This window comes from Anser anser (genome assembly GCF_964211835.1).
Source record: "Anser anser genome assembly, chromosome: 4".
In the NCBI taxonomy this organism is placed as follows: domain Eukaryota; kingdom Metazoa; phylum Chordata; class Aves; order Anseriformes; family Anatidae; genus Anser; species Anser anser.
This window is the reverse complement of record NC_139724.1, coordinates 34,784,513-34,811,810: the sequence shown is the minus strand read 5'-3', so window position 1 is coordinate 34,811,810 and position 27,298 is coordinate 34,784,513. Positions and strand designations below refer to the sequence as shown.

Sequence of the window (27,298 nt, the reverse complement as noted above, 5' to 3'; positions counted from 1 at the left end):
TATAGGTTTTCCTGCAGGTAATGCTTGTTTATTTTTAGCACAGCTAATGGTGTGCTTACTTACAACATAACTGTTCTGAATATGGGGAATGACTCACATTCATTAAAATGAATCTTGATACATTTGGCTACTCATATAAAACAGAGGTGCATAATGTGGGGGAATTAGAGGACACAGAATTCATTAATCCATGAGGTGGCAGTGATGCCAAGCAGAGACAGGAATAAATTTCTCATATGTGTCTTGGTGACAAAGTGATTGTTTTGGGAAAAAAGAAGAGAAGCCTTGAATTTGTGACCATTTAACTCTTGGTGGGGGATGTTCCAGAGGTTGAAAAGAAAAATGGATTGCGGAAATCAAAATGATAGAGAATCTTTAAAAGAACATTCATGTGACATCTTTGTATTTTTTGTTTCATTTTGAGTTTTGGTAATCCTTCAGACTGTTTTGATTCAGTAATTTATGTCTCTTGGAACAATTTAGCCTAGTAAATTATGTACTGGTGCACAGACCGAGAACAAAATCCATTATGTGAGTAGCAGCAAGAGGTGACATAAGCTTCATGCTACGTGGTGATTTTGATTGTGTGTGGGCTGGGTGTAAGTCAGCCCCTTCTGTTTAACATAATGGTGTGACCAATACAAATAGTTGCTGATGTGGATTCTTGGGGAAGCAGAGTAAAGGACAGAGAGCGCAAGAACTCTATGTAACTTTTATCTAAGAAAAACAGCTCTCAGCCCAGCATTTCTTTTAGGACCAGCCACCCACTGACTTCAAGAGGAATTTGCAGTGAGTAAGGGAGAGGAAAGTGGTCCAGCATTTTGAAACCAGGATACTTCCCATAACGCCAGTCCTTTAAGGCTGTGTTAGTGTGGGAGAGGGTCATCTTCACCACACACTGGTGGTTGTATGACATCCATTCAAACAGAACATTTGCCTCAGTTAACTTGCATGCCAAACACATGGTATTTTACAAAGCCTGTGTAGCCCTCTCACATCCTCCAGTATCTATGACAATATGTTCAGTGTTGATATATTTTAATATAGACAAAATAATACATAATCACCAATAATTTGCATCTAAGTAGCACATTTTATTCAGTGTCTGGTAAGCATATTACTGATTTGAATTGACTGGGTTTCCCAAGGTGTTTTTTTTTCCTTTTTTTTTTTTTTTTAAGAGACAAGTAAATGAAAGCTGACACTTTCAAACTTGGAAGGTTAAAGTTAGACCGAAGCCTCAAAAACAGTGTTCCCATATTCAAAACATCTGAGTCCCTGCAGTTTTAAATACCTCCAATATTAAGCAAGTCATTCAGCAAGTCAATGATGCAGAAGGAAAAGTTGTGAGGAAAAAAAGCCCTCATGCTCAGATCCATGTCACTCACACATCCATCAGGCAATGCCATGTGTCAAAATGTTTATAACTCGAGAGCAAGACACCTCACAGATCCCACTGGTCTCCTCCGGGACTTTGCTGCTACCATCTCAGACCTGCTGCAAAGGTCACAAGCATCAAGTCCTAAAGCATTTGAGTAGTTTGTGGAAGAACTCTTCCAGCCTGAGATTCTGGGACACTAACAATTTTGGGAATCTCCATTTGATATCTGTATCCCAATACATCCAAAGATATAGCCTTGATAGGATGTCTAAGGGGAGAAATGACATCCGTTGTGGATGAAAACCTTCCCTGCTCTTCTTTATTTTCATGCACTACAAATGAAAACAAAACTCAGGAAGAACAGGCTGAGCCTGACCTATGTGGCAGGATGCTGATGCTGGTGCCAAGCTCTGAGATGTAGACATTGCTTCTGCTGCGGATAATGCTGAACCCAACTCTTGCAGCTTTCCTATTGCTGTCCAAGATTTTCCACTAGAGCTTGCATTTTGCTTAGTTTTTAATGACCATGCCAAGATGCTCCTGGCCTAACAAATGCATAAGCAGTGACATATAACTCAGTGTCTTCAAAGTCTCCTTTATTCTAAAGGATAATTGTTTTTATTATTTTAAATTATGTAATAATGCTAAGACACTGCAGTAATGGATCCCCTAAAACACACACACTGTAATAATGATCCCCTTTTTATTATGTCTCTCTAGGATGCTTAAACTAATCATCTCTGGAAAGTTTTCCCTGCACCAGATGTAGCTAGTGAATGGTTTTATTGTTATTCCCCACACTACCAGCAACTAATCCATAGAAGCTAGCAAAGACTGTCCAGAGAAGGAGCAAATCAGCATTGATCACTGAGGGACTAATTTCCAACAGAGTGGATAAATCCTCTCTCTCTCTCCTAATGTTCTTCCTGGCCCAAGGCACCCTGACGAACCACTGGCCTCCATCCAACCCACTGCAAAAGGAAGTCAGAATTACAGTGAGATGATTCAAGGGAATAGTCTCATCAATTGCACCCAGACTGCTTAATTTTATTGCAAAGACCAACACCAGCTCCCACTGCCAAATCTGTCTTGCTGAGATATACATGAGCTGAAGTTGAGTCTGATCATGTGTCAAGGACAACAGCTAATCTGCTTCAACTGAAGCCATGAAATACCAGGAGCTGGTTGGGAGTGGAGTTAGGTCCATCTTCACTTTACAACTGTGTTCAAACCAAAAGCACGTCTCTTCATTTTAACGTTAGATGCTGTGTCAGACACGATGTCTATAGCAAAGTTATCCTGAGAAAGAGGGGTTGTACACGCCAATTTGTCTCCAAAACATGAGCAGATGATGGTTACAACTTAAGAAAAAATGACCAAATACTCTGTCTTTCCAGCTCTGTCAGCAGTGGCTGGGCTGGCACCAATGCCCTGGAAATGGGTGACGTTAGCTCTGCTAGCATGGGAGCTATGCTGGTGGTGGATGTTATTGCTGAAATGTTCATGGTGTTGCTGAAATGGGTGCTGCAGAAGGGTGTACTACATCAGCTCCTCAAACATATGCACCAGCATTATGCACAGAAAGACAACATTATGGATAGATATTATCATAAGAAGTCTACTTCTCCATTTTGTCCCTAACATCACTATGATATGTGTGATTTGCAAACTAGGGATTTCCAGGAAATGACATACCAGAACCCCGTCACCTCTGTGTGTGAAACCAAGAAAAATCTTTTCGTGACAGGACAAAACATTTTTTAAAAGCACTGGAGCAGGAACAACCCTGCAGCTATAACTCACTATTCATTAGCTCGCATTTCATTAAATTTATGGCACTTTTTTTTGAAACTGTGTTTGACCCTTCCATTTTTTCTTGGTTTTGGCTCAGAGTCTGCAGAATTTTTGGGATTCTAAAACTTTTCTTTTCTTTTCTTTTCTTTCTTTTCTTTTCTTTTCTTTTCTTTTCTTTTCTTTTCTTTTCTTTTCTTTTCTTTTCTTTTCTTTTCTTTTCTTTTCTTTTCTTTTCTTTTCTTTTCTTTTCTTTTCTTTCCTTTCCTTTCCTTTCCTTTCCTTTCCTTTCCTTTCCTTTCCTTTCCTTTCCTTTCCTTTCCTTTCCTTTCCTTTCCTTTCCTTTCCTTTCCTTTCCTTTCCTTTCCTTTCCTTTCCTTTCCTTTCCTTTCCTTTCCTTTCCTTTCCTTTCCTTTCCTTTCCTTTCCTTTCCTTTCCTTTCCTTTCCTTTCCTTTCCTTTCCTTTCCTTTCCTTTCCTTCTTTCCTTTCCTTTCATTTTCTTTCCTTTTTTCTTTTCTTTTCTTTTCTTTCCCTGAGCAGCATGCAAGAATCTGTCTGGCTCAAAGATAATTTTAAAAATAAAATATGGATGAATTTTCTGACCTTTATGAGTATGTTGGAAAGCAGAGAGCCATCTGAACAATGTGGTTTGACTAAAAGACTGATATTTTAGTGAAGCTGAAAGAGCACTAGACACTTATGAATATAATAGCAACTGTACTCATACTAGCAGGAATTAAATTACAAGGTCATCAGTCCTCAAGCTATGAGGCTCTGCCAGCAGTTTCTACCATTCCCAACTCTCCTACCATAAACACTATATTTTATAATGTAATGTAATGTTATATAATATATAATGTAATCGATATATTAGAATGTGTATAATATGATAGAATACATAAAAACACAGGGAGAGGACTTCAGATAAACCTGCATCCTTTTTAGAGTATGCTGTCATTTAAACCTCGCTCATTGAGAAAATGATGTTTATGTTATGATACTCTGAGATTTCCTACCCTAATCACGGAAGCACAGGAAAAAACGCATAAACAAGAAACACAAGGGGGCACAGCCTTTTTAAATTGCTCCAGCATATGTTAAGGAATACAGTTACCCTTTCAGTATTGAAACTGAGGGCTCTCAAGAAAATTTCATAATGTGCCTCGTGGTTGTTAACACCTACAACGAAACTAAGCTAGGCATACATAGATGAGCCTTCACAAGAGAAGTGTTTGGCTCACACCCTCCATGCTCTCTGACCAGTTACTCCCATTATGCCTGAAAGCACGGATGTGTTTTTCTCCTCCCACAGGCACACTGACATTGTTGAAAATATTCATTTAGCCCAGTTGCTGATGGTAGTTTTCCCTGCCTAGTCACTGTGGACCAGTAGGTCTGTTTCATAATTAACTGTTTTTTCTCTTTCACACTCAGAAGTAACAAGGGCTAATTGGGGAAATGTGTTAAAGTGTCCCCATTATGTTGAGTCTGTTATGACTGGTCCATGATGACTTTATGCTTCTGTTTTGAGCTGTGCATTTGAGCTCCGGAGGGCTCCGCGGGTCGCCTGACACCCAATGATGGATGTTGCCCATCCAGGACAGCGAGGCAGAGTGCTGCTTTTATTTGCAGCTAGCCTTCCTAAAACAATAGCCCATCCATTGTTCAGGGGGATTGTAGCTTGTGTACAAACAGGATGGCACGACAGTGAGAGGCCAAAGGGACAGCCTGCTCTCTATAAGTTCATCAGGGGTGGTAAACACAAGAGAGGGAGAGAAGCTATTTAAGCTACAGAACAATGTTGGCACAAGAACAAATGGGTCTGAATTGGCCATGAATAAATGTGAGCTGGAAATTAGAAGAATATTTCTAACCCTCAGCACAGTGAGTCTTGGGAACAGCCTTCCCATTGGGGGCAAGAAACCTAACTGGGTTGAAGATGGAACTTGATAAATTTATGAAAAGGATTATATGTTGTGGTTGCCTAAGACAGCAGGGGACTGGACACAATGACGCAGGATGCAGTTTCCAGGCCTATGTTCTTCACAGCAAAAACAACAATTACTCTTTCATATGTGTGTCTTTCAGGCCTTCTTTTCCAGTCCAAGGCTGCACATCTATTCATAACCACGTTGGAGGAATTTAGATTCAAATGTCGGCTTAACCTGGCAGATCGCTTACTGTGTGGTGACCATGCTGAACTGCCTTTTGGGAATGAAACTCAGCCTCGATTTCATGTGAAATTACATTATTTGATGCAACTGGAAAATGACAGAGCCTTAATTTTTACAGTGCTTTTACTGATGCAGAGACTGCTATGCAATTTGGCACAACATGTCATTTCTCATCAAGAAAAGCCTGAGACTGGAATAATAAGGAAGTTCCAAATCAAGGTGAAGGTGCATTGGCAAAACTGTTTTGGGAAGCTTAAAAAGCTTGTCACACCCTGTATACCTGGAGGATGTGATAAAAATAGTTGTTCATGCTCAGAAATGAAATTGTTGTATAGCTAAGTTGAAGATTTGCGTATTAACCTAAATTTCATTTTTAATTTATTATTTTAAAAATATTATTTAAGAAACAGTACTTGACATTAAGATTTCTGTATAACATACGTGAAACAATCATAATGCTTTTGCAGTAGGAAACAGTGGTGATATCATTCCAATATCTCTATTATTTTGTTTCAGGAAATGCAGTTATCACATTGTTTTAGTGCTAACTCATGGGCTAGGGACAGCAAAGAGACTTCCTTACTCCTATCAGACTTCCTCCAAATTACGGCTATGGTCCACACAGTCAAAGACACAGTACCTGAATGTCAGGAATTGCGTAACGTGACATTCCTATAAACACTTGAGCTACTAGGGGGAGATTCAATTCACGCAGAAGGAAGACGATCACTCTTCAGAGGAACTTCCCATTACATGTTTGTTATTGTCTGAACAAACTACTTACAACTCCAAAAGGGTCACATCAGCCTCCTTAGGTGAGAGCTGTTCTCAATTCTCTCAGCATTCAGCAGCCGTAGCTGGTTTCAGATCTATTTTTCATGGTCTCACTCTGGACATGAATCAGGAAATATTTTCAACAATAGCAGCGGTCTCTCTCTTTTTGGTGACTTCCCTTGTGTGTAATACAGTACAGCAAACTCATGTCACATACAGTACTGTATTAACCATTTTAGAAATCTGAGACAATCGTGTAACATAGTTATCTATCATCCTCTCATAGCTGTGTTGGATGTTGGTTTCTTGGCTGGCATCTGTGATCTGTTTTGGAAAGACTATAAAAGCTTTATGAAAAAGTTGAAATGTGGTTGGTCATGCTTCTCTGTCTGCCAGTTTTGCTATTCATATATTAGGGGTAATGATATTTACCTCCTTTGTAAAGTACTTTGAGGTGCAGTAAATGAGATTGTGATTAGTTGCTACTTTATGTTATAAATACAGCTGGTTGTTTCAGAGCTGCATTAACTTGAATCTGGAGTTCTATAAAATTTTATTAAATCAAGAAGGCGGATAATCATTTTACAAACACTATCTTCTACATGTCTATACTCACTCTTTACACAGATGAATTCCAGATGCTTCTCCAAAAGAGCTTCATTGTGCTTTATCTCACAGAACCTGGTATTTTAAACACCAAGGAAAACATGACTTCCAAGTACTGAGGGCAAAGCAAGTAAAGATATTGGTTGGATGCGGGCAGTCCATAGGCACCGTTTCCAAAGGAAGTGTCTCAAAAATTAACAGACTGCACCAGAACTTCAAACTGTTTTTGTAAGGAAGGCTAATCAAAAACAGCAGCGGTGATAGCCAGAGAAAAATCACTGAATGTCACAAGCTGGTTTGTGCATTAGAAATTAATTCACCGAAGAATCATCTTACTAGGAATTTATATTTTACACCAGGAAGATACCAGCAAGATTAAGTTTCAATGTATATAGTTTTGCAATATCGTCAATAGTTCTGTGTCACTAATTTCCATACCAAAGCACAAAGTACTCTCTCATGATGTTTGGAAACAATCATTTAAAAGTTATGAACAAAAACTATGTGATTGGCTCAGTGGTGTTGTGCAAGGTGGGTATTTATATCTGTGCATTTCAAAATTATTTTTCCAAAAAAACACTGCTCAGGTACTGTTACTGTATTTATATTTGGTTGGATTTCTGCTTGCAGGCTGCCTGCAGTTATTGCATCTGTCAGTGAATAAGATACTCATAGGCCACAAAAGCATCAGACATCATATGATGAGAGTAACATTTCAGTAAGATGATGCAGTCATACCGACTGACATTAATGCCTTATTCAGCTTTTTCACTATGATGTACTCCTCCACAATTACAAAAAAAAATACCGATGCAGCATGAACGTAGGATTTACCATAACAGATTGGCTCTGGTAAGAGCAGGAGTGCAGGATGGACACTCTGGCAGAGACACAAGATTCAATTCAGATGAAGAAGATGAGGTTTGATCTTTCCTTTTGTTGGAGTCAGTGGTGAAGTGCCATATAACAGCTAAAATGTAATTCACCCTGTGAACTGTGCAATACCAGAGTGGGATGTGTAGATGGTGTCATAAAATCATCCAGATTTTTTTTTTTTTAAATTTAACAGTAGCATTAAAATCTCTGCCTTCCAGCAGCAATAAATTGCAGAGGCAGGAAGAAGAAGTGGACATATTTTGGTTGGTACATTTTGATTTGAGGTCATCATCAGGTTTCCACATTTGTGTCAGAAGGCTTTAAAGCAGAACGTGCTTCCACTTAGAAATAAATAAATGGACACGTGAGAAGTACTCTTCCTTGCATGCTGGCTGCTGTATTTGTAAAGAAATCTCATCTGCACATTCAAAGCAGAAGAATTTCTACACAGTTTTTTTATTTTTCATTTTTGTTTTTTCTTGATGAAAGGAAGAGATGAAATCAATGTGATATACAGAAGTACTCGGACAAGCTTTATCAGCTTGGTGAATTTATGAGATCTTAGCAAACAGTCAGCAGAGGCCATTGTCTTTCAATTCCATAATATGCCACCTATGACTCACAGAAAGTATTAAACTGGTCTAACAAGGAGCATTTGGTATTGTACAACTTATTGACTGTTGAACTAAAACTTCGTTCAATGTTTTCTTCTTTACTCATCACCATCCTGTATTTATTAATAAGGACACTGCCTCGTGACAGATCCCAGCTGCAGATTTCTTGAGGTGATACTGTTCCTTGTTTTCAAAACAGCACGTGAACAGACAAGAGAACAAATGCTTTCTCTGTACTTTGAACCCTACCACTCCCACACCCTGCAATAAATAAATAAATATATATATAAAATCACAGTAGCATCATTTCTATCTGTGTATCTGCTAAGCAGAATCAGCATACTCTTTAATACAGCTTAACAGTTGTCAATTGGCCGATAATTTGCATTCTTAATGTTTCAACTTGCGGTCATCATTATTGAGCTGGCCCTTCACAATCTTAGGGCACTGATGTGATTTGAAGTATTTAACCTCTTGGATCAAGGGATCTGAAGCTCTGAATTTAAAACAGGAAAACGGAGCTTTGCTAAGCAGAATTGGAGTGCACGCTACCAAAGTATTTGTATTAAGCTCTAGTTTCCTCCTATTAAAAAGGCACACTGGGAATGGCTTTCTCAGCTGGAAGTATTGTTGTGTGTATGTAGCACACATACATCCCCAGGGAGAGAAGCTACGTATGATTTACAGTTTTGCTCATTGTAGGTTTGGAAGCTGCTCCCAGTGGCAGGATAATGCCACTGACCAGAGCAGAGTGGCATTGCAGCAGGATGCCATCTGGGGTAGCTCACTGCTGCGTCTGGCTGCCTTGTGTCCCATACACCTCACAGAGCAGAAGTAAACAGTGTGTTCCTTCCCAAAATGTGTCCCCCTTTCTGAGTACTGTTATGTTCAATTAGAATTTTTATGACTCTCCTATTTATGGTAAAACATTGTGGTTGAGATTAACACATAGGGATACATCTACATACACAATACGGTACTTTATGAAATACTGTACACATTGGTATTAAATGAAATGGTGGGTGCATTTTTTAGAAAAGTTGCAGATTAGAAAGTTGTTTGAGCAGCATCGTGACAGAGATCCACAAATCGCTTTAACTTTGGCAAAACAACATCAGCTGGTGTTACTCCCTGTCATGGTGAGAGCACAGCACAGAAGGGGACACTTCGCCCGTCTCCACCACACTGGTCCTGTAACGCTCTGCTGACCCATGCTGACAACCCCCTGAGCAGTTTGGGATTTTTTTCCCTCATGGTCTTGGGCCAGGTGCTGCTGGAGGAGGCACTGCAGCACAGGGGAAGCTTGTGCTGCAGCTGTACATTAAAAAAAACCTCTGGTGTTATAGCAGCATCAGAGCCTAGAGGCTGCCCTGATTGTTGTACAGGTTTATCTACACTTTGCCTGCTTTGAGCTCTGGCAGTCCCAGCTTGCTGCAGGGAGCACTGGGCAAGGGCAGCAGGCGCAGGGCTCTCCCTCTTTGCTGGAGGAGCGCCTTGCAGCAGCTGGAAAAATGCCTTAATAAATCTTTCACCCCGGAGGGTTTTCCCCACAGTATACAAACATTTGGAGATCACCCTGAGAAAGCCAGAGTGCTGCAGGACTCGGATGTTCCCCAGGCCTTCCCCTTGGATGAAGTTTTCTGCTCTGGAGCAACGTTTTCCCTGGGAGGTGGTTTCTCTGGACAGCCTTCTGGCTCTTGGCAAGGCTGGAAGTGGTGAGTGCCATTTTTTGAAGGGGAATGTTACTAATTATTCCCTCAGTGAAGTACAGCTACAGGTGCCATCTATCTTTTCTAAGTGACTACTCTACAAGAAAAGAGAAAAGTTTCAAAAACCCACTTCAAAAATGACGTGGAGAAGTGTTTGTTAGTACTCATATTACACTTTAAAGCTCAAATTATGCTTTACAGCTTCAAAGAATTTGAGAAAGTCCTCACTGACATAATGAGCCATGCCTCCTAGGTGTGCCTCTCACCATATAATAAAGAGAGAAAAGGAGCAGAGAAGGCTGGCCTTACCTGAGGAAGTCTGTGCAGGGTCTGCCCCATGGCAGCGTCCAGCAAAGCCCCCCAAATGTTGTCTTGGGGTGGGGGGTGGGGGTAATGTGTATATTTGCTGCAGGTTTTTCCCAGCTGAAAGTCCAGTTTGCATAGTGTGCAATTTCATATGCTCTAATCCTGCAGCCTGTCCTACATCTTGTTTGAGCACTGACTACAGATAATGTGGGTTTTCTCTACTGCACCTTCCAAATACATTAACAAGACCAATTAAAAACTTGTCCTCTTATCCTAGTATGGAAAAAAGGAAAACATTTCAGTGAGTTATTTGACACCATCCATTAAATTAGTGGAAAAATACTTTAGACCAAGATCTCAAGTTCTGTACATATTCTGCTAAGCCTCCTCATCAATACACTTAGGTGGATTTAAGCCTGAACATGGTCCTCACTGTATGTCTCCTGACTTCACAGTCCAGAAATAGCTGTTAACAAACAAACAAGCACAGTAGTAGTGCAAAGGATGCTTTTTCAGAAAAACACCACTAAGTGTCATCTCTGCCACAGGACATTCACAATAATAAGAAGCCCTCAAAATATCTTATTTTTGACAAAGCAACATTGAGTCATGGCAGAGAGGAAACTGAATGGTATTTCAACATCATTTGCACCAAGCGACTTTTACAAAATGTAATCTAAAATGTCAGAGTGTTTTCTTATGGCATAAACACAGAGTACTTGCTGGTATGAATTTTCTCATTCTGTCCTCTTATATATAGTGAAGAGGAAGTCCAAAAGCTGATTTCACAGCCTCTTTGCTGATGATGATCCATAGAAGAGGCATCATGCTCTGCAGTGGTGGCATAAAGGTCTGTTTCCTTTTAAACTAGCAACTATCAGACAGGCCACCAACTACCCATAAAGTTCATACTGTTAGAACTGATCTTGTCAGGATTTAAGATGACAGATGAAAAGCTTTTGGACACAGGCTCAGGATCTCTGTCTTTATGCCTCCTGCAATTTCCTGTTTCGCTGCCCATGACTTATTACTAAAAACTGGAGAAAAAAAAAAATCTGTCTTCCTCTCTGTCTTCTCAATCCAGAATTGAGTGATGGGTTCTTCAAATGACATGTGAGGTGTCTTTTCCTGTTCTGCACACCCACAACCCACAACCTTGACAATTCTGGTCATGTCTTACTGCTGGAAAAGGAAAGCTACCTCTGTGATTAGTTACACTCACGCAACGTAATGTCTAATTGCAAGTCCTAGTACTCCTTTGCATCTCTGAGGGCTTGTTTTGACTCTTAATGTCTCATAAATTATTTTCTCTGTAAGATCATCAGAGAGAGCAAGAGACAGAGGGAAAAATCCCAGATAAGGTGACATAATTGCTTTCTCTTCAGACTGAGCTTTAATAGAGCTGCTTAGACTCAGGCATTATTTAAAATCTGGTGCAAGAATCCCCACTGTCAACAAAAGGAGAGGAAAAATTATTACCCATGAACTTCAATACTCTAAAATAAAGGAAGCTAATAAAATAGCTGACAAGATGGTAAAAGCCTATTGGCCTTTTTGATGGATCACCAAGAACTTGCTGAAACTCCAATTGACAGACATTATATAAAATCTAAAATCATCAAATAAGTGAAGAAAAAGTTAAGAATCTATAACTGTGAAATCAGCAGAAAAGCCCCATTGACTTAAGTGGAAAGGAAACCTGGCCATTAAACAACAACTTGCCACAATCATAATATAAAACCTAATCACGAAATCAGAAGACCCCATACATTTTATTGCTCCTGCATTACTGTCTCCTTCACTGAGCCACAAATGTGGCAACAGAACAATCTCTATTCCTAAAGCAGCCCTCGTCAATAATGTATTTTATGCAAGTTATCAAACTGGGCCTGATGACAGAATTATGAATTGCAGCATTATTATTTTTCATTCCCATCCACCCCCCAATCTATCTCTTCATCACAGCCTGGGCTCAGGCTCCAAGTGCCACAAGGGCAAAGTGCTCACTGAGGGAAGGGGAGGGAGTGGTAGCAGGCAAGAGGAGGACCTCCATCTGCACCCTACCACAGAATGAATTAGTAGGAGACTTTTAGTATTAGTGACAGAAATGAGCTAACTGAAGCATTTTACCCTTTCTAAACTGCTTTTCAGTTTCTTTTCTTGTTAACTGTGAGAGACGTCTGCAGACTTTTTTAAGCAGATGATGGTTAGCTACCTGTTGACTTCATTTTGGGGGATGCAACAGAGCAGACATGGCTCTCTCAAAAGGGAAAGGAGTCACCGTGTCACCAATGCAAAGCTTTATAAAGCAACCTTTGAAGAGTGCCTCTTGCTGCCTGAGCTCAGGAGAAGGTGAGAACTATGGTCCTGTGAAGCAAGCCACTTTTGTGGTCTTTGTTGAGGCTGTGCAAAGCAGCTTGCAGCAGCCAGGGAGGACCTGCCCTCCTGCACCAACTCACAGCATGGGCTGTCGGAGGTGAGGACGAGGCTTCTGGCTACAGATCTCACACTTCCCTGGTTCTGTCTGCTCCTCTGAAGTTCACCTCAGTCAATGCTCAGACCTCGTATCTCCTCCTCAGAAGGAAGGAGCCATACCAGAAAGTTTCCCTCCAGAGGAACACTGGTGGCATTGCAAAAAAACTGGAAATATGTATGTGTTTTTTTTTCCCTGTAGCTCCAAGGTGAGAAGAGTAGGTCTTTCTGTAGTATTATTTTATATAGGTGTGTTGTGTAAAAGTTAGTCCAAGGAAAGAAAAAGGTGATATAAAGTGACTTTAAGATTTATTCCTGGTCATTGTTGTTGTAGCTGCTTTTAACATTGGAAGCTGCTCAGAGAGTAGCAGCCTCTTGTCTAATTTCATAAACAGTATTCTAATATTAAATTTATGATTGCTTATCTTTTCCAATTGCATAATCACATAATCAGTAGAAACACAGTGTTTATGCCCCAGACATAAATCTGGGATAATGTTCCCATCCCAAAAGACATGACTGTCAACTGTGAGAGTAACAGGAGGTTTCTGGTATGTAATGTTGACTGCTGTTGCTATTCTTCATTTTGAGAGCATGCTATTGCCTTCGGTAAGGCAGGATTTTCTTCTTCCAGTTCAGCTCTTTAGGAAAGTTACCATTAAAAAAAAAAAAAACAAACAAATAATGTATATAATTTTCTCCATTCACCATTTCTGCTGGCAATGGGAGGAAACTAGGTGGTTTACCAAATATGTACCAATCTCTGTATTTCTATAATTTTTGAACATCCCAATGGCATCTAAATGCAATCATATAAGAAAAGGTTGGTTTTAATCTTTCAGAACCAAGAAAGGATTAATGCATATTTGAAACCCTAAAACACTTAGTATTTTACAAGATACTGAAAATTGCTCTTGCACACAATACTAGAAAAAATCAATATAAACTTGTTTAAATTTGGAAGAAAAGTACCTAATTCCCATCAACTTTCAGGTTAAGGAAAATTGAAGAAAATAATGTCTCTTTCAGAGCAGGAATATCTCAGTTATTTACTTATTAACTGTTTTCAGTTATATTGAGATAGAGGGATGGACAGACACATACACAGAGACATTTCTGTGTGTTTATTTTATTGTAGTTGTAGTGTTGTAAATCCTATGGAGGGAGGGTGGATCAGTCTGAAGGTAATTCTGCCATTACAATCCCAGAGCAGGGCTGTGGTTTTATCCAGAGTAACTGCATGCTGAGAGTTGCGGTACTTACAGATATTCTGTTCATTGTATCTGTCGGGTAGACAGGTGGTCTTGTGAACTGTCTTTGCACTTCCCTCACATACACGGCTGTGTCAAAGGGTTTTGTTTGCCACTGTTTTGCCTTGTGTTGGAATTTCCTGCACAACAACAGAGAACAAAATGGTTAATGAGGATGAATGAATTGGATTTTATAATCCTGTTTAATGCCCTCCACCCAAAAGCAGATGAGACTGTTCAAGGAAAAGCGAAGAAGATTAAGGTAACATGCAATAGCTAGGTAATTTGAAACTGAATATATATTAATGAATCAAGGAGCTTGTACATCTAGTAATTCCCTGGCAGAAAGAGGTGTCTTGCCTCCAATATTCCCCCCATTCCTCTTCAAAAAGCATACAAGACATATTGCAAGGATGGCTGGAAGAGGCAGCCCTTCCTTCGCATGTGTCCTGCATGCCTGTTTACAAAGTCACTTTGGAGCAGTCAGGAGAGTCTCCATTTGAGAAAGTCCTGTCAAAAATAATTTAATAGTAAGAGCTCGCTGCAATTACTCTTCATATCACAATTTGACTTGTTTGATCTTGGGGATAAGTCAGGTGCAAAGGATGTTAAATTCATGCACTGGTGTACTTCCATCCTACTCATAAGCCTATTGCTAATATGGATTTTCCATTGATTATCAGAAATGGGCCATCTGGGACCATTTTTTGTCACCACTTATTCTGCACTTCAGATGTTCCCGTTTTCCTCCATTTACTCCTGTCATTCCACCTCATCTTCTAGTTGTACAGACAGTGAGATAATCATTTACACACATGATCTTTTATCCTTGCAATCATATTGAATCGCAATGCTCTTTTACTCATGCTCAGGCATATTGAATCAGTCACTCAGTCACCTCACATCACGTCCAGGTGGGCAGCCAGGCATATTTACCGCCAGACTTCCTCCCAGTCATATTTCCTGACCTGTTCACTGGCACTCCTTCATTACTGCTAACCTTTAAGCAGCAGCAGCAGCTCGGGAGAACTTGGATTCATAGAATTATTCCATGAAACTCTCTTTTGCTGTTATATTTCTCAGACATTCATAAACTACAGGTTGGTTTATTTTTATCTCTTTGAAGGAAACAAACAAAGGGAACATGTTTTTTGGATGCCTCCTGTGCTTGTAACTTGGGAACATTCATGTTCCCATTGAGACCACAGGATTTGTTTTTTAGTGGCTATTTCTAGCTCTATGTTAACTTCCTAGCCAGCACAACTGGGACAGGACTGATTGCAACTCTGAGGATGATTATATGATTATATATGCATATAAATGTTCTTATGTACATGTGTATAATTAATAGAATCCAAAGCCTAGTTCTCCTCCTTTATTTTTCACAGATAAACAGGACAGCCAAGCTTTATATAGACAGATAACACACTTTATTTGATCAACTCACAGAGTTAGAAAAAATGACACTTTCTGAGCCACATAAGCCTATTTGGCATTCCCTCAAGTTGCCACTTCTTTCTGTTCTTTTCCCCATAATTTTTCAGTAATCATATGTGGGTTTATACCAGGAAACTATGATTATTCATGTAGCAAACAACAGCACAGAGAGAACAGTGTACATGCAGTTTTGTGAGGTATGCAGAGATCCGAGTCTGATGATTGTTACCTATTTCTGTTCCACGTGCAAACGGAGTATGTGTTTTATGAGTGATCCCATGGAGAATATTTTCAAAACAGGAATTAATTCACGAGTTCCCTGCTCTGCTCCATCTGGAGCAGCTACACCAGAAGCCCAGCAGCAACCCTCTGTGCAAAGCTCTGCCACAACGCAGTCTCACTAGCGCTAATGAGTGCACATTTCTCTTTTAAACAGGAGCTCTATCCTATGTTGCAAATCAACTGAAAATATAGAACTTTGATTGTAGATACAGATAACATCATATTAGTAGTAGCAGCTGCTGATACCAAGTAACTAATGAAGTAAGAGAGCAACTGTCATTTTTCTCTGCCTTGTACTTTGCTCATCTGTCTTGTCCAGGAAAATGCTGTGATCACATCCATTTGCCATCTCTTGGCAACCTTCATTTCTCTTATACATCTATGACTGCTATTCTGTGACTTAATTTTGTCCACTGCATGTCCTGTTTTTGAGCTAGCTGTCCTACTTAGTTGCAATTACTTCTCTTTGTATCACTGATGAATATTTTCCTAGATGGATGTTTGTTATAAACCCATTCATTGATCTTCCTGACTGGCCCTGAAATATTTAACACCTTATATATTTCTCTGTGCTAAAAAAACATTCTGTAGAGACCTTTTATTTCTGCACTATACATCACTGTTAGCAGGATGCATTTTTTTAGTACTTGTAGAGAGAGATGATCCTATTCTTCAGAAAGTCGCAGAATTTGTGAGCCACTACATCCCGGTCTTGTTCTGATTCCCTTCTCTCAGGACCTGTGTTCTTTAAAGAGACACCATTATTCCTAGTTTTGCTGGGGTTTCCCATTCCACAGTAATCAGCATTTCTGACAAGACGCATCTATGTCCTCTGTGTTTGCTTCTTCCCTCGATCTCACCCTTTAATTTCCTTTCAGCAGTTCCCTTACCACAAACATGGAGCCCCCAGCTTTATCTCCTCTGGTATAAACATAGTGGAAGCTGTAAATGTCTAATGCTTAGACCACAGTTATGCTTACTTCACTCACGGAAAGAGTCTTTGAGGCAGGCTGTAACCAGTGCAGGTGGCATTAATGCTTCTCACAAGCTCATTTTTTCTAGTTACATGAGATGACTGCTCTTGCCTTCCTTTGCTGTCAATGCTGGGACAATTCTTGCTTGATATAGGGCTTTCTAACCCCAAACCAAGATACTTCAAATGTGAATGCTATGAGCATAAACCCAAAGAATCTCATCCAGTATCCAGGCAGAAAATCTGCAGTAAAACAGTGCATTATTGGACAGCATGGGCCCCTTGATTAAATATAGGAGACAAATCGCAAGGACTCTTACATTCTGCCAGCACTTGCAGTAAGAATACGAACTGTGGGCATATTTTGTGCAGCTCATCTCCTGAAGGGAAGGGAAAGGTTGAATGAAGGACCTTGCATACACCCCTTCTCCTCACCGATATACACCACGATATTGTCATCTTGGCAACCAATCTGAAAATGGGATATTGGTAGTGCCTGAGAATCAAGGTCAATTCTCATTTACTCCTGCAATTCCATTCTCCAAATTCTATCCCACTGCATGGAGATTATGGGCTTGTGACAGACAGCTGATTTCAAGGGTATAACTGAATCCTTTATCAGTTAATTTCAAAGGGTTCATTCAAGTCATGGCCGTGATTTATGTAGTTGATTTTAGGATTTTTTTTTCACCCTTTCACAGTGAAGCTTTTCTTTGTTTTTCCAGTTTCCAGCGAAGAGATCTTAGGATATTCTTGAAGTTTGATATAACTTGTAGGAATAAATTCAGGATGGCTCAAGACCTGGAGAGGTGATTTACAATTTATCCAGTAGGTAAATAATGTTTTTCTCAAACAAGCACTGACTGCTGTTCTATGCCTGGAGGAATAGAAACTCAAGACCAGAACTGCTCAGCTTCTTCTCCTTTTTTCTCCTGTTTATTCTGCAAAAGCCAATCTCCTTTTACACCCTAATTAAGAAAAAGGCAATTCTTCACATATTACAGCAGCTTGTGTACAATGGTAGAAAACAATCTGTCCTATGTGAGTCTCCATGCAAGGCTGCAATACAGATTATCGTGACTGTGGATAGTAATAACAGTGATAATCATTGTTACTGTATATCCTGTAATCAACCTAAAAAGACATAGTCCGATCATTAAGACATGCAGATTATGATGAATAGTTAATAGGATTTTTTTCTCAGATCCAAAATCATGGGTTGAATATCCAGGACAGAATTTGAGCCACATCATTCTTAAACTGTGGGTGTTTTCGACAAAGAACAGAATTTGGCCTCCTATGCATTAATCCTGTCTTCATTCTCCTGGGCCGTGTGCTGCTCAGGGTGGGGACCTGCAATTCCTTTTTGTTCTGTAAAATCCTAAGCATGCTCCTGGGTCTTATAATAAATAATAAAAAACAGTCCTAAAAATAAAGCAATAGAACTGCTTTCAAACAAGGATTTTTATTGTTTTCATAGCACAGACTTCCATATGTTTCTCAAAGTTTTCCTTGTGAATTATGTTGCCTTTGATAATTACATCGAAGGAAAAGGAAACGGTATTCAACTGGCTACTGCACAAATGTAAGCTAGCCTGTAATAAATGCAGTCTTTCTCTGGTGCACATATCTTTTTTACAGCATTTTTCTTAACAGTTTGTATGCAGCTGCTGTTCTTCTACGCTCAGGTAAATTACCATTGAATAATTGCAGTGCAAGGTCAAAAATCAATTAAATGGAAATTACAGTTATTTGTTTAAAAAGCTCAAGCAATATTTTATATCACAAGTCTCTTAGGTGACAAGTCAAACAGGTTAATCAGCAACCAGTTTTCTCCACGCTCCTGACTCAAGTCTGCCTTTAGCAGGAATGATAGAAAAAGAGTCTGAAAAGCTCACTTATGGTCAGGGGCCTCTGAAGAAATTGCAAAAGTTACTGGCATCTACCCCTGCTCTGCTACTAATGTGTCTTACTGTACCCGGATAGTACAGATTTTAGAATAACTTGGAGGAGAACTACACTGTGTACTGCTGAATGAATACATCTAGCTTTTCAGCTCATTCAAGCTTTTGAAATGTCTCAGGCCAAACCCTGTGTTACACCATCTTTTGGGATCCAGATTTGCACAGCTAAAAATGTAGATTTTCCAAGTAGTCCTTGCCTGTGAGCATTAGAAAATGTCTCAGTTTCTTTATTCCTCTCTTTTTCCATTTAAATTGTGGTTTTCCAATTTCTTCTCATTTCCTGCAAGTGTCATAATTGTAAAGCAAATATTGTAATGTCAGAAGCAAATATCCACACCTTCAGTTGTAAAATATGATATCAATATATCCATGATACCTGTGTTGGAAAAGTAATGAGAATTTTGTTAAGCCAGTGGCTTGGCTTAAGAAGTGATTTTTAACTAATCCAGAGCTTGTTAAGAAAATGTAAAAAGGAGACAACACAACAGGTTGTATGTGTGGGGGGGCTTAGGGTCATAAACAGCATCTGGCACATCTCTTACAATCTGTTGGTATCATCTAGCCCTATATCTTTATCTTTATCTTGACCAATATATATCCAGCATGCTTCACCTCCAGCTGCCATCAAGTCTTACAGTGAAAGCACTGCCAAACATGCATTTCCAAGATGATCCATTTCTGTCATGTGTTTGCAACATATCTAGGCACAGTACAGGAACCGACTTGTTATGTGTATGTATATATATGTTGTTTGTGGTGAATGTTGAAATGTAATTTGCAGCTCCAGACCTAATTACTGATGGAATTACAACTTTTTTATATCCAGCTGCTTTTCTTTAAATAAACAAAGCATAAAGTTCTTTCCTGTACTGTAATTAATGTCATGGTGACCTCAGCTAGGTGCACAGTGAGGTGATTTCATCTTGATTCAAAACATAGATAAATATTTAGGATGCCCATTATAGATAAGGACTCAAACGAACCACCTAGATCAGCAAGTCTCTGGCAACCATGCTCTGAAATACCAGCTCCATCTTAAAGCCATAATGTATTCTCACCTTATCTGTAGCTACGAGAGTGATGCTCTGTAGAGCATCAGGAGTGCTACAGGGGTGTTGCTCCAAGGGCTGGAAAACTGATGCTGGTTTTCAGACCCCTCTAAAAAAAGAGGGAAGAGCTAATTCTAGATTGTAATCTAGAAGTTAATGGTGTGATGCTTACCTGTTACCACACTTGTCTGCTTTTCTACACTTATGCTCATAGTCATTTTATTCATTTATTTAGTGGCCAAGAACATAGGCTTTAACTACAAAACTTGCATTGGTCTCATCAGGGTTTCCATTCATTATTTCCTGTAAAAAGAAGATGATAGATATGTCTAATGTATAGTTATAAGATTCATATACTGAGATGACAAAAAAATTAGGTGAGTTATTTAAATATTAATAGTTAGGCTGTTAGGGGCTACTTGTTTTCAGACTTTTTTTGGTGTTGTTCCCCTTTTCTTTGGAAAATATGACTCCTTTTTCCTTATTCTTCTTTCTTTCTCCTACTTTTCCATTCCCTTTGCTTTGCTGTCCTTACCTTTCCATAATACAATGTCTTATCTTCTATTGATTTGTCCTCTTTCCTTTTTTATTTATAATTTATTTTGCCATTTCCTTTTTCTGTTGGAGGGCAGGAGATAAAGCACATGGAGTGGCGAAATGGAAGAAGAACAACATGGTAAAAGTTATTAGCAAGGAATACTTACTCATTACAATTTTAGACTGGCCCAAGAATGAAAAGGAGCCACAAAGCACCAAGTTCTTTGCTTTTTATATCATTCAACCAGCTACATGTTTTACAGTCAATAGTGTTAAAATATTGCATTTTTTCCTCATTTCTAAGTACAATTAACTTCAAACAAATAGCTATGTGAACTAATTTTTTCAGAGGTTATCCCAATGCTACTAGTTTAACAATGGAGCATTTCACTACTTATTGTATGATCCGTGTTCTAAACTGTACCTTATATTCATAATTACCAAATAAAACTAACAAACTTCTCTGATAATGTAATTATTTACAGCCTCATATTATATTTTTGCTTTGCCAAGAATGTATAGATCCTAACCCCTTTAGAGAGGTCGCAACATCAGTGGCATGTTGTGAAGTGCTGCCTCTAACAGCCATGCCATAGGGTGTCAAACAGGATGATTTTTTTTTTTCCTGCAATAATACCAATGAGTAAAGCAGGGTAGAATTAAATGTGTACTGTATATCCTTTGAGAATATTATTTTGTGCACTAGATCATAGAGGGAAGTACAGTGAGACCGTTTTTACATGAATACTCAACAAAATAATAGACGTACTGAGCTAAGTTATTCTGAGGACACTAACAGGTGAAATGTGATACAAGAATGAGCCCACTTAAAGGAACACCTGAAAAATAAACTTTGCATTGTAGAACGATATAAATTTCACATACCAGCAGGGAACTTCAATGCGAATTAGTTTTGTGCAACATGCTTGTATGCGTAAAATGGGTTTCTACTGTACTTTGGCTTTAAAAACATTATTCACTGTTTCCTAGTACAAAGCCCCAGCAGGCATGCACTTGGCTAGCTAGTGAAGAACTCTGCCCCAGTTTTCCATAATGCATTCATGAAGGGATTTGTAACAACCAGTGGTTACTGCAGCAGAAAGACTAAAATGTTGTACTGTGGCACTTCTGAAACAAACACAAAAGTTCAATCACTACAGCTCTAACAGGCTAATGATGTGCTGTAAACACTGGCATATTGCTAGCAATGTATAATCCATACTCAAAGCAGCCATTCATTAAGACTTATAATTTCTTTTTTTTTTTTTTTTTATATATATATATATACTCCACTCCTCAGATTAAAACTATGGATTTCAGAACCTCTCCTGGTGACTCAGCCTCACTGTGGTAAGTACTTGCACCCTATGGGGCTCAATTTACCAAGAGTTTACAGAGAGTCCCCAGCATGCGTGCCTCTCAGCTCCCTACATCTCTCAGCTCTCTTTGGTGCAGAAGAGCCATTGTCTGGGCATCTACGATGAGGCTAGGAAGGTCAAAGGGCTCATTGGTATATCATCAAGGTGTAGAGCCTTGGGCTGCAGCAAATGAGCCTGGAGAGAGCAGCAAACTGCAGTCAAAACGAGCCTCAGGGCTGGGCTAGAGAGCTGTGACTGTTAAGCAAGAATAATTAGGTTGTTTAATACAAGCTAGGCTTAGCTAAAGGTGAAGAACAGCACAACCTCAGCCAAGAAATCACGGCTTGTTGGAATCGATGTCCTCCTCAACCCTGATTTCTTCCTCCCCACCTTTAACACTACTGAGAGCTTGCTTCTCCCTCTTTTCTGTCTGTTTTGTTTGTTTCCAGCAGTTCTCAAGGCTCTTTGCCTTAGTTTCACTCCTCCTGTCTTCTAGGAATTTTTCCTGCCTTTTGGAAGCTCTTTTTAATTAATAAAAGTTTAGCCTGAAGCTGTATGAGGAACAGCGTGGAAAAAAGTTGGAAGAAAACTTTATCATACAGGAGATTTTGTCCAAATCTCTATGGGAGGAGACAGGCACAGAGAAATAGATGCCATGTATGGGCCTCTCTCTCTTCACAGACCTTAGATCTTCCTTTGAACTCGACTCCACCAAAAAATAGAGCTCAGAAGCCTGCTGAGATGGTGCAGTATTCAATTATAAGAGAATGTGTCTTATGGGTGACAGCACTGACAAGCTACATTATTGCAAATTCAAGTAATTGGGAAATGCAAAAACAGATGGATGGCACTTTTCTGGATCTTCTGCCCATGTGCCCCAGAAAAAGATTAAGAGCAACATCTGCCCCGGGAGGAGTCTGGCCACTATTCAGCAGCTCAATCTGGGCAAAGCAGTGATGGTCAGCAACCCTCTATCAAAAGGCATGATCAAGTATGGTGACACAGATGGCATTTCATTCTCTATACCAGAAGAAAGGCACTAAACTGCATTGGATGAGGTTTAGCCCTAAAAGGGGAACTAGCAATAAACATTGTTCAATGCAACCACTATGCTATAAATATGTAATGTTATAACTGAGAATTTTCTAATGACAGGCCTTGTGATTTTCCAGAGTTTACCCTGAAAGATGCAAATTCCATCAATCTTGCACTTGCAAGGTTGGATTTAATCTACAGTGACTGCATTTGTATTTGATTTAAACCCTTGCAGATACTGGATATCAGCTTTCATCTGTGCTATTTGCTGGAACTAATCCCTTCTGGATTATACCCTTCTGTATCTGGATGAAGAATAAAATATACTGAAATTTGTAAAAGAACAACAACAAAAAAAATCCAGGTATGTTTTAACACTGACATTGGTGCAGACTGTCTTTCTGGAAACTTGATTTACGTGTGTGTCTCTGAAGAAAGAACACTTGAATTAGAACAAAAGTGCCTGTGAAGAAAACATTTTCCTCTTGAAACTCTAAGAGGAGAATTTTTCACTCTGAAATGAGACAAAGCATGTGCTGCAGCTCACATGCTGCAGCTATGGCAGAAACCAAGCCTCTTAATGTACAAGTCTTAGCAGCTCATACCTTTCTCATGAGTCAACCTGAAATTAACCCTTTCATGTACTGCAATTCATACAGAAAATATAGTTTGAAATTTCTTACATGTGTTACTTGCTTCTACAACTCCTGTGTTGTTTTTGCATGGGCCTTATTTTTATGGCAGGGTAAGAATAGTGCCATCATGTATTGGAATAATACCATGCACACTGTGCTCAGGTCTGTGTCATATCATTTATGAAGCAGAAATATCAGGGAGAAGGGTGGGGATTTGGGGCAGCCGGGGAAGAAGTTCAATCCAGGAGCCTCAGCTGGGCCTCCTAATACTACTGTTATGTCAATAAATCCTAATAATAGCAAAAATGAACCAGTTGAGAAGGCATTATTATCCTTTTTTATTTATTTATTTTTTATTTGCTGCAGGCCAAGGAAGTTATTCGTTTGATTTGCAGTCAAATCTCAAGTAGAGCTGGATGGTTGCCTGGATCCAAAAGTGTTCGCCAAGCACACGCAGTGAGGGACACGAGGCCCAGGAAACGTGGAGACCAAACCATGTGCACACCTTGTGGGGACTTGAGGCTACAGCAGTGGATTTAAAAGTCATGTTTAAATTTAAAATTTTTACAGCAGGTTTAAAAGTCACCTTGCATAAATAACCATCCTGCACAGGTTCTTCTCTAACCAGATTAACTGAGCCTTTTGTGTTTTCTTCACTTGTGATAATAAATTCACTTTAAAGTGATAAAAGATGGGGCTGAAGTCCATCTTCAAGGTTTAGAGAACAATGGTAAAACTTAAGAAAATGCTTCTGGAAAAAAAAGACAGTTTGCAAAAGTCTGAATCCTTTTTTTCCAAGTGATTTGCTGCTTGTTTAATTATACATTTCTGTTCCTCCCTCGGTGGATCTGAACTCTGCTGACTGAAATCCAGAATTTCCCCTCCCAAGCGGAGGCACGAACCCCCGCATACTGGAGCCCAACAAAAACAGCAAAAACCTACAACTGGATTTTCTTTCCCTAAAATTACTCCTTACCTTTCATAACTCCCACACAAATAGCTGTGATATTGTAAATATGATAAATCCCTCTATGTGAGCTGAATAAATTGATTAGAAGCAAAATAGTCATGTGGGCTGGACTAGATTGGCTTATTAAGGATTCAAGAGATAATTGCTTGCACAGTGGGACAAAAAAGAAGGAAGAAATAAATACAGAATGAAATATATGTTTGTTTGTAGAACAGCTGATGGGCTACTGGCCAGGGCAGGCTGAAAAAGACTGCAGGAGTTTTGGATACAGTGAGAACCTATTACCGCTAGCTGTCATGGAACAAAATTCAAAGGAAGAAGTCCACAGACTGCGGTGCCTGGAACAATATAGCTGTGGTTCAAGGGTTTTTTTTTTATTGCCTGATTACAAATGCAATATAATTAACTGCACCATATACTTGCACAGTTCCTTTAATCCAATGATTTCAAAGAACTTTACAGAGCATAATTAAGTAAGGAAAGATATTGACCTGGGAGCAAAACTTGGAGATGGATCTCCCAGCTTCCCACCCTTTCCTGTCTTCTTTGTTGGATGTTTCTCTGTTTACTGGATTGTGAACAGTTGGGCTGGAAGGCAAATCTAATTAATAGTAAAACTTGTTTGTATGAGGTAGGAAGGGCAGGAGCATGTGCATTTGAGTGGCAGTGTGAAAGACAGAAGGTGTCTAGCAAGAGTAAAGAATCAGGTAAGCATGACAGAAAAGGAACAGAACGAGTCTGTGTTATTAAAAGGGCTAAGGAGGAATGTGGCAGCCTTGAAAGCGTTGCCTCTCAAGGCAGGTTTTGTAAAATCCTTTGTCCACATGAGCTCAGAAGTCCTGTCCTCTCTAATAGTAAACATGGTCAGTTTTCTTCCTTCTAAATAAGGGTATGGACATAGTCCTCAGCAGCCAATGCAGAGCACAAATCTATAACTTCAGGGAGAAAAAAGAGAATCCCTAAGTCCTCTCCTTATATTCATTTTTCATAACTTTCTCAGCAACAATCAAAGGACCAGATACACGGCACACAAAGAGAAAATGACGGATTAATTTGCTCCCAGCAGATCTGCCATACCCTGGCCATGCACAATCTTCTGTTAAAAAGAAGTCCCTGGTCATTCTCCTAGTGTGAATGAGTGGGAAAGTGATTGGCTTCACATCATCCACATCTTAGGCAAAAATGACTAAAGTAGAAGAGAGCTGGACTGTTAATAAAGGAGGAGGGAATTAACAAGTGGCACAGTAGTAGCTAAGAATCTGAAGTACGTTTTAAAAATTGCTGATCAGTTTTCACCAGATGAAGGGAAATCCTAGAGCTGTGGACAGCTTAGGTTTTGTGTAGAAGGAGAAGTCATGATTGCTGCAGAACAGCTGAAGAAACTTTTAGAAATTCTGATCATTTACGCATAGGTTGATCTGAGGAGACAGACAACAACTCAACGACATTTCTGTGCCACTGAAAATCTATCAAAAATAAGAAGAGAAGCCTTTTTCTAAAATGAGTATTCCAGGACTATAGGCTGCATGGCTACTTAGTCAAACTGTCCCAGTGAAGTCAAGAAAAGTTTGAACAGTATAAATTTGTCTGTAACACAGTTAAAAACATGAAATAAGTTTTGGGATAAAGGTACTGTAAATCTACGAGCTGTAGATAAATGTAGTTTTTCTTAAAAATAAAAATGGAATGGTAAAAAAATAAAAATAAAATAAAATATATATTAAAAAAAATAGTCCTAACACATAGCACTAGGACCTCAGGCAACCACTGAATATAATTTCTCAAGGTATCAGAACTAAATAGTAAAGCCTGCCCAGAACTCCTGCAGGACCCTGTGCTGAGGCATCTCCCAGGAGAGGATATCGTCTGTGGCAGGAAGAGGAGAGCCTCTCCATGGAGGTGGATGGTGATGCTTCATTCACAAGTGCTCGTAACGTGCTTGGAGATCCTTGACAAAAGGAGCAGTGCTATACACATGTGAAGTGTTATTATTATTCCTGTTGCACAGGTTTATTAAATTTAATGAGGACACTGAGGGATTCCATTAATCCTAACCACAATACCAGTGTCTCTCAACATTTTCTTGATGAAGCCATTGAAAATATAACAGCTCTGAGTGCCTTGCATTTTTACACTGTGAGATTGTTAAGTGCACTCTACATGCAACTGCATCTACTCATTACACCCAACGTCTATTCAGGCTCATGCTTCATCTGCTTGGCCTCTTTCACAGTAGAAGAATAGGATCCTACGTAAAGTCCACAAATATATTTTTCCCATAACACTTTGCTATAAGTGAACATTAATTCATACTAAATTACAGTGGAGCTTCCATAGAATTACATACTACATCTACATGAGTATCCAGGGAGCAGCTTGATTAATATCATTATCACAATGAATAGTAGAGGAATTAATGTGATTTGATGCTAACTATAACAGAGAAGCATTTAGATTTCACTTTTGGAAGACATCTTCCTTATTTTCCTATATGAAGTCCTGCCAGCTAGAAGATAGAAAGAGTGTAAGTGACAGTCAGCTCACCAAGGCCTTTCCAGAGCAGAGCTGTCAGATTTTCACCTGCTATTAGGATTTGCTTTTTTTAAAGTCCTGCTGTGAATATATATATGCATCCCATCTACATTTTTTTCTCTTTTATAATTTGAGATATATTTTACAATAAAGTTTGTACTTGCATATAGTGAATTTGGGAAAGCTTCACCAACACATTTACAAGTACTCCTAATGATTTCTCTCCCTGTTATTAAAAAGTTATAAAAACTAAAAGCAAAATTATAATGAGATGCAATACTGAAGTTATAAATAACAAATACCCACAAGAAAAAGTATCCATAGTAACCAGCCAACAGAAGCATGTCTCTATAAAATACACAATGATTTGTATTATTTGTTACTGAGCATTTCTTTTACAGTACTATCTACAGAGCTCAGTGACATATACTCTTAGCTACACCTTTGTAAACTAAGTAGATGAACCCCATAAAAAATCAGGAGCATACAAACACAAATAAATATGAAATAAATTTACTGCTTAAAATACCTTTTAATAGGCAAAGACCTTCTACTAATATACCGCCAAACTA

General features: G+C 39.2%; 1 protein-coding gene across 1 annotated transcript in view; it reads right to left on the bottom strand.

The window, feature by feature from the left end:
- The window catches only part of LOC310899664 (uncharacterized protein), a 105,237-nt gene that overhangs the window by 4,434 nt on the left and 73,505 nt on the right, over positions 1–27,298 (bottom strand). The window contains exons 15-17 of the mRNA XM_083836385.1: positions 20,195–20,277; positions 19,832–19,962; positions 13,968–14,094 (exon numbers count right to left, since the gene is read on the bottom strand). The gene's annotated coding sequence lies outside the window, so the exon portion shown is untranslated. The remainder of the gene's footprint in view (positions 1–13,967; positions 14,095–19,831; positions 19,963–20,194; positions 20,278–27,298) is intronic.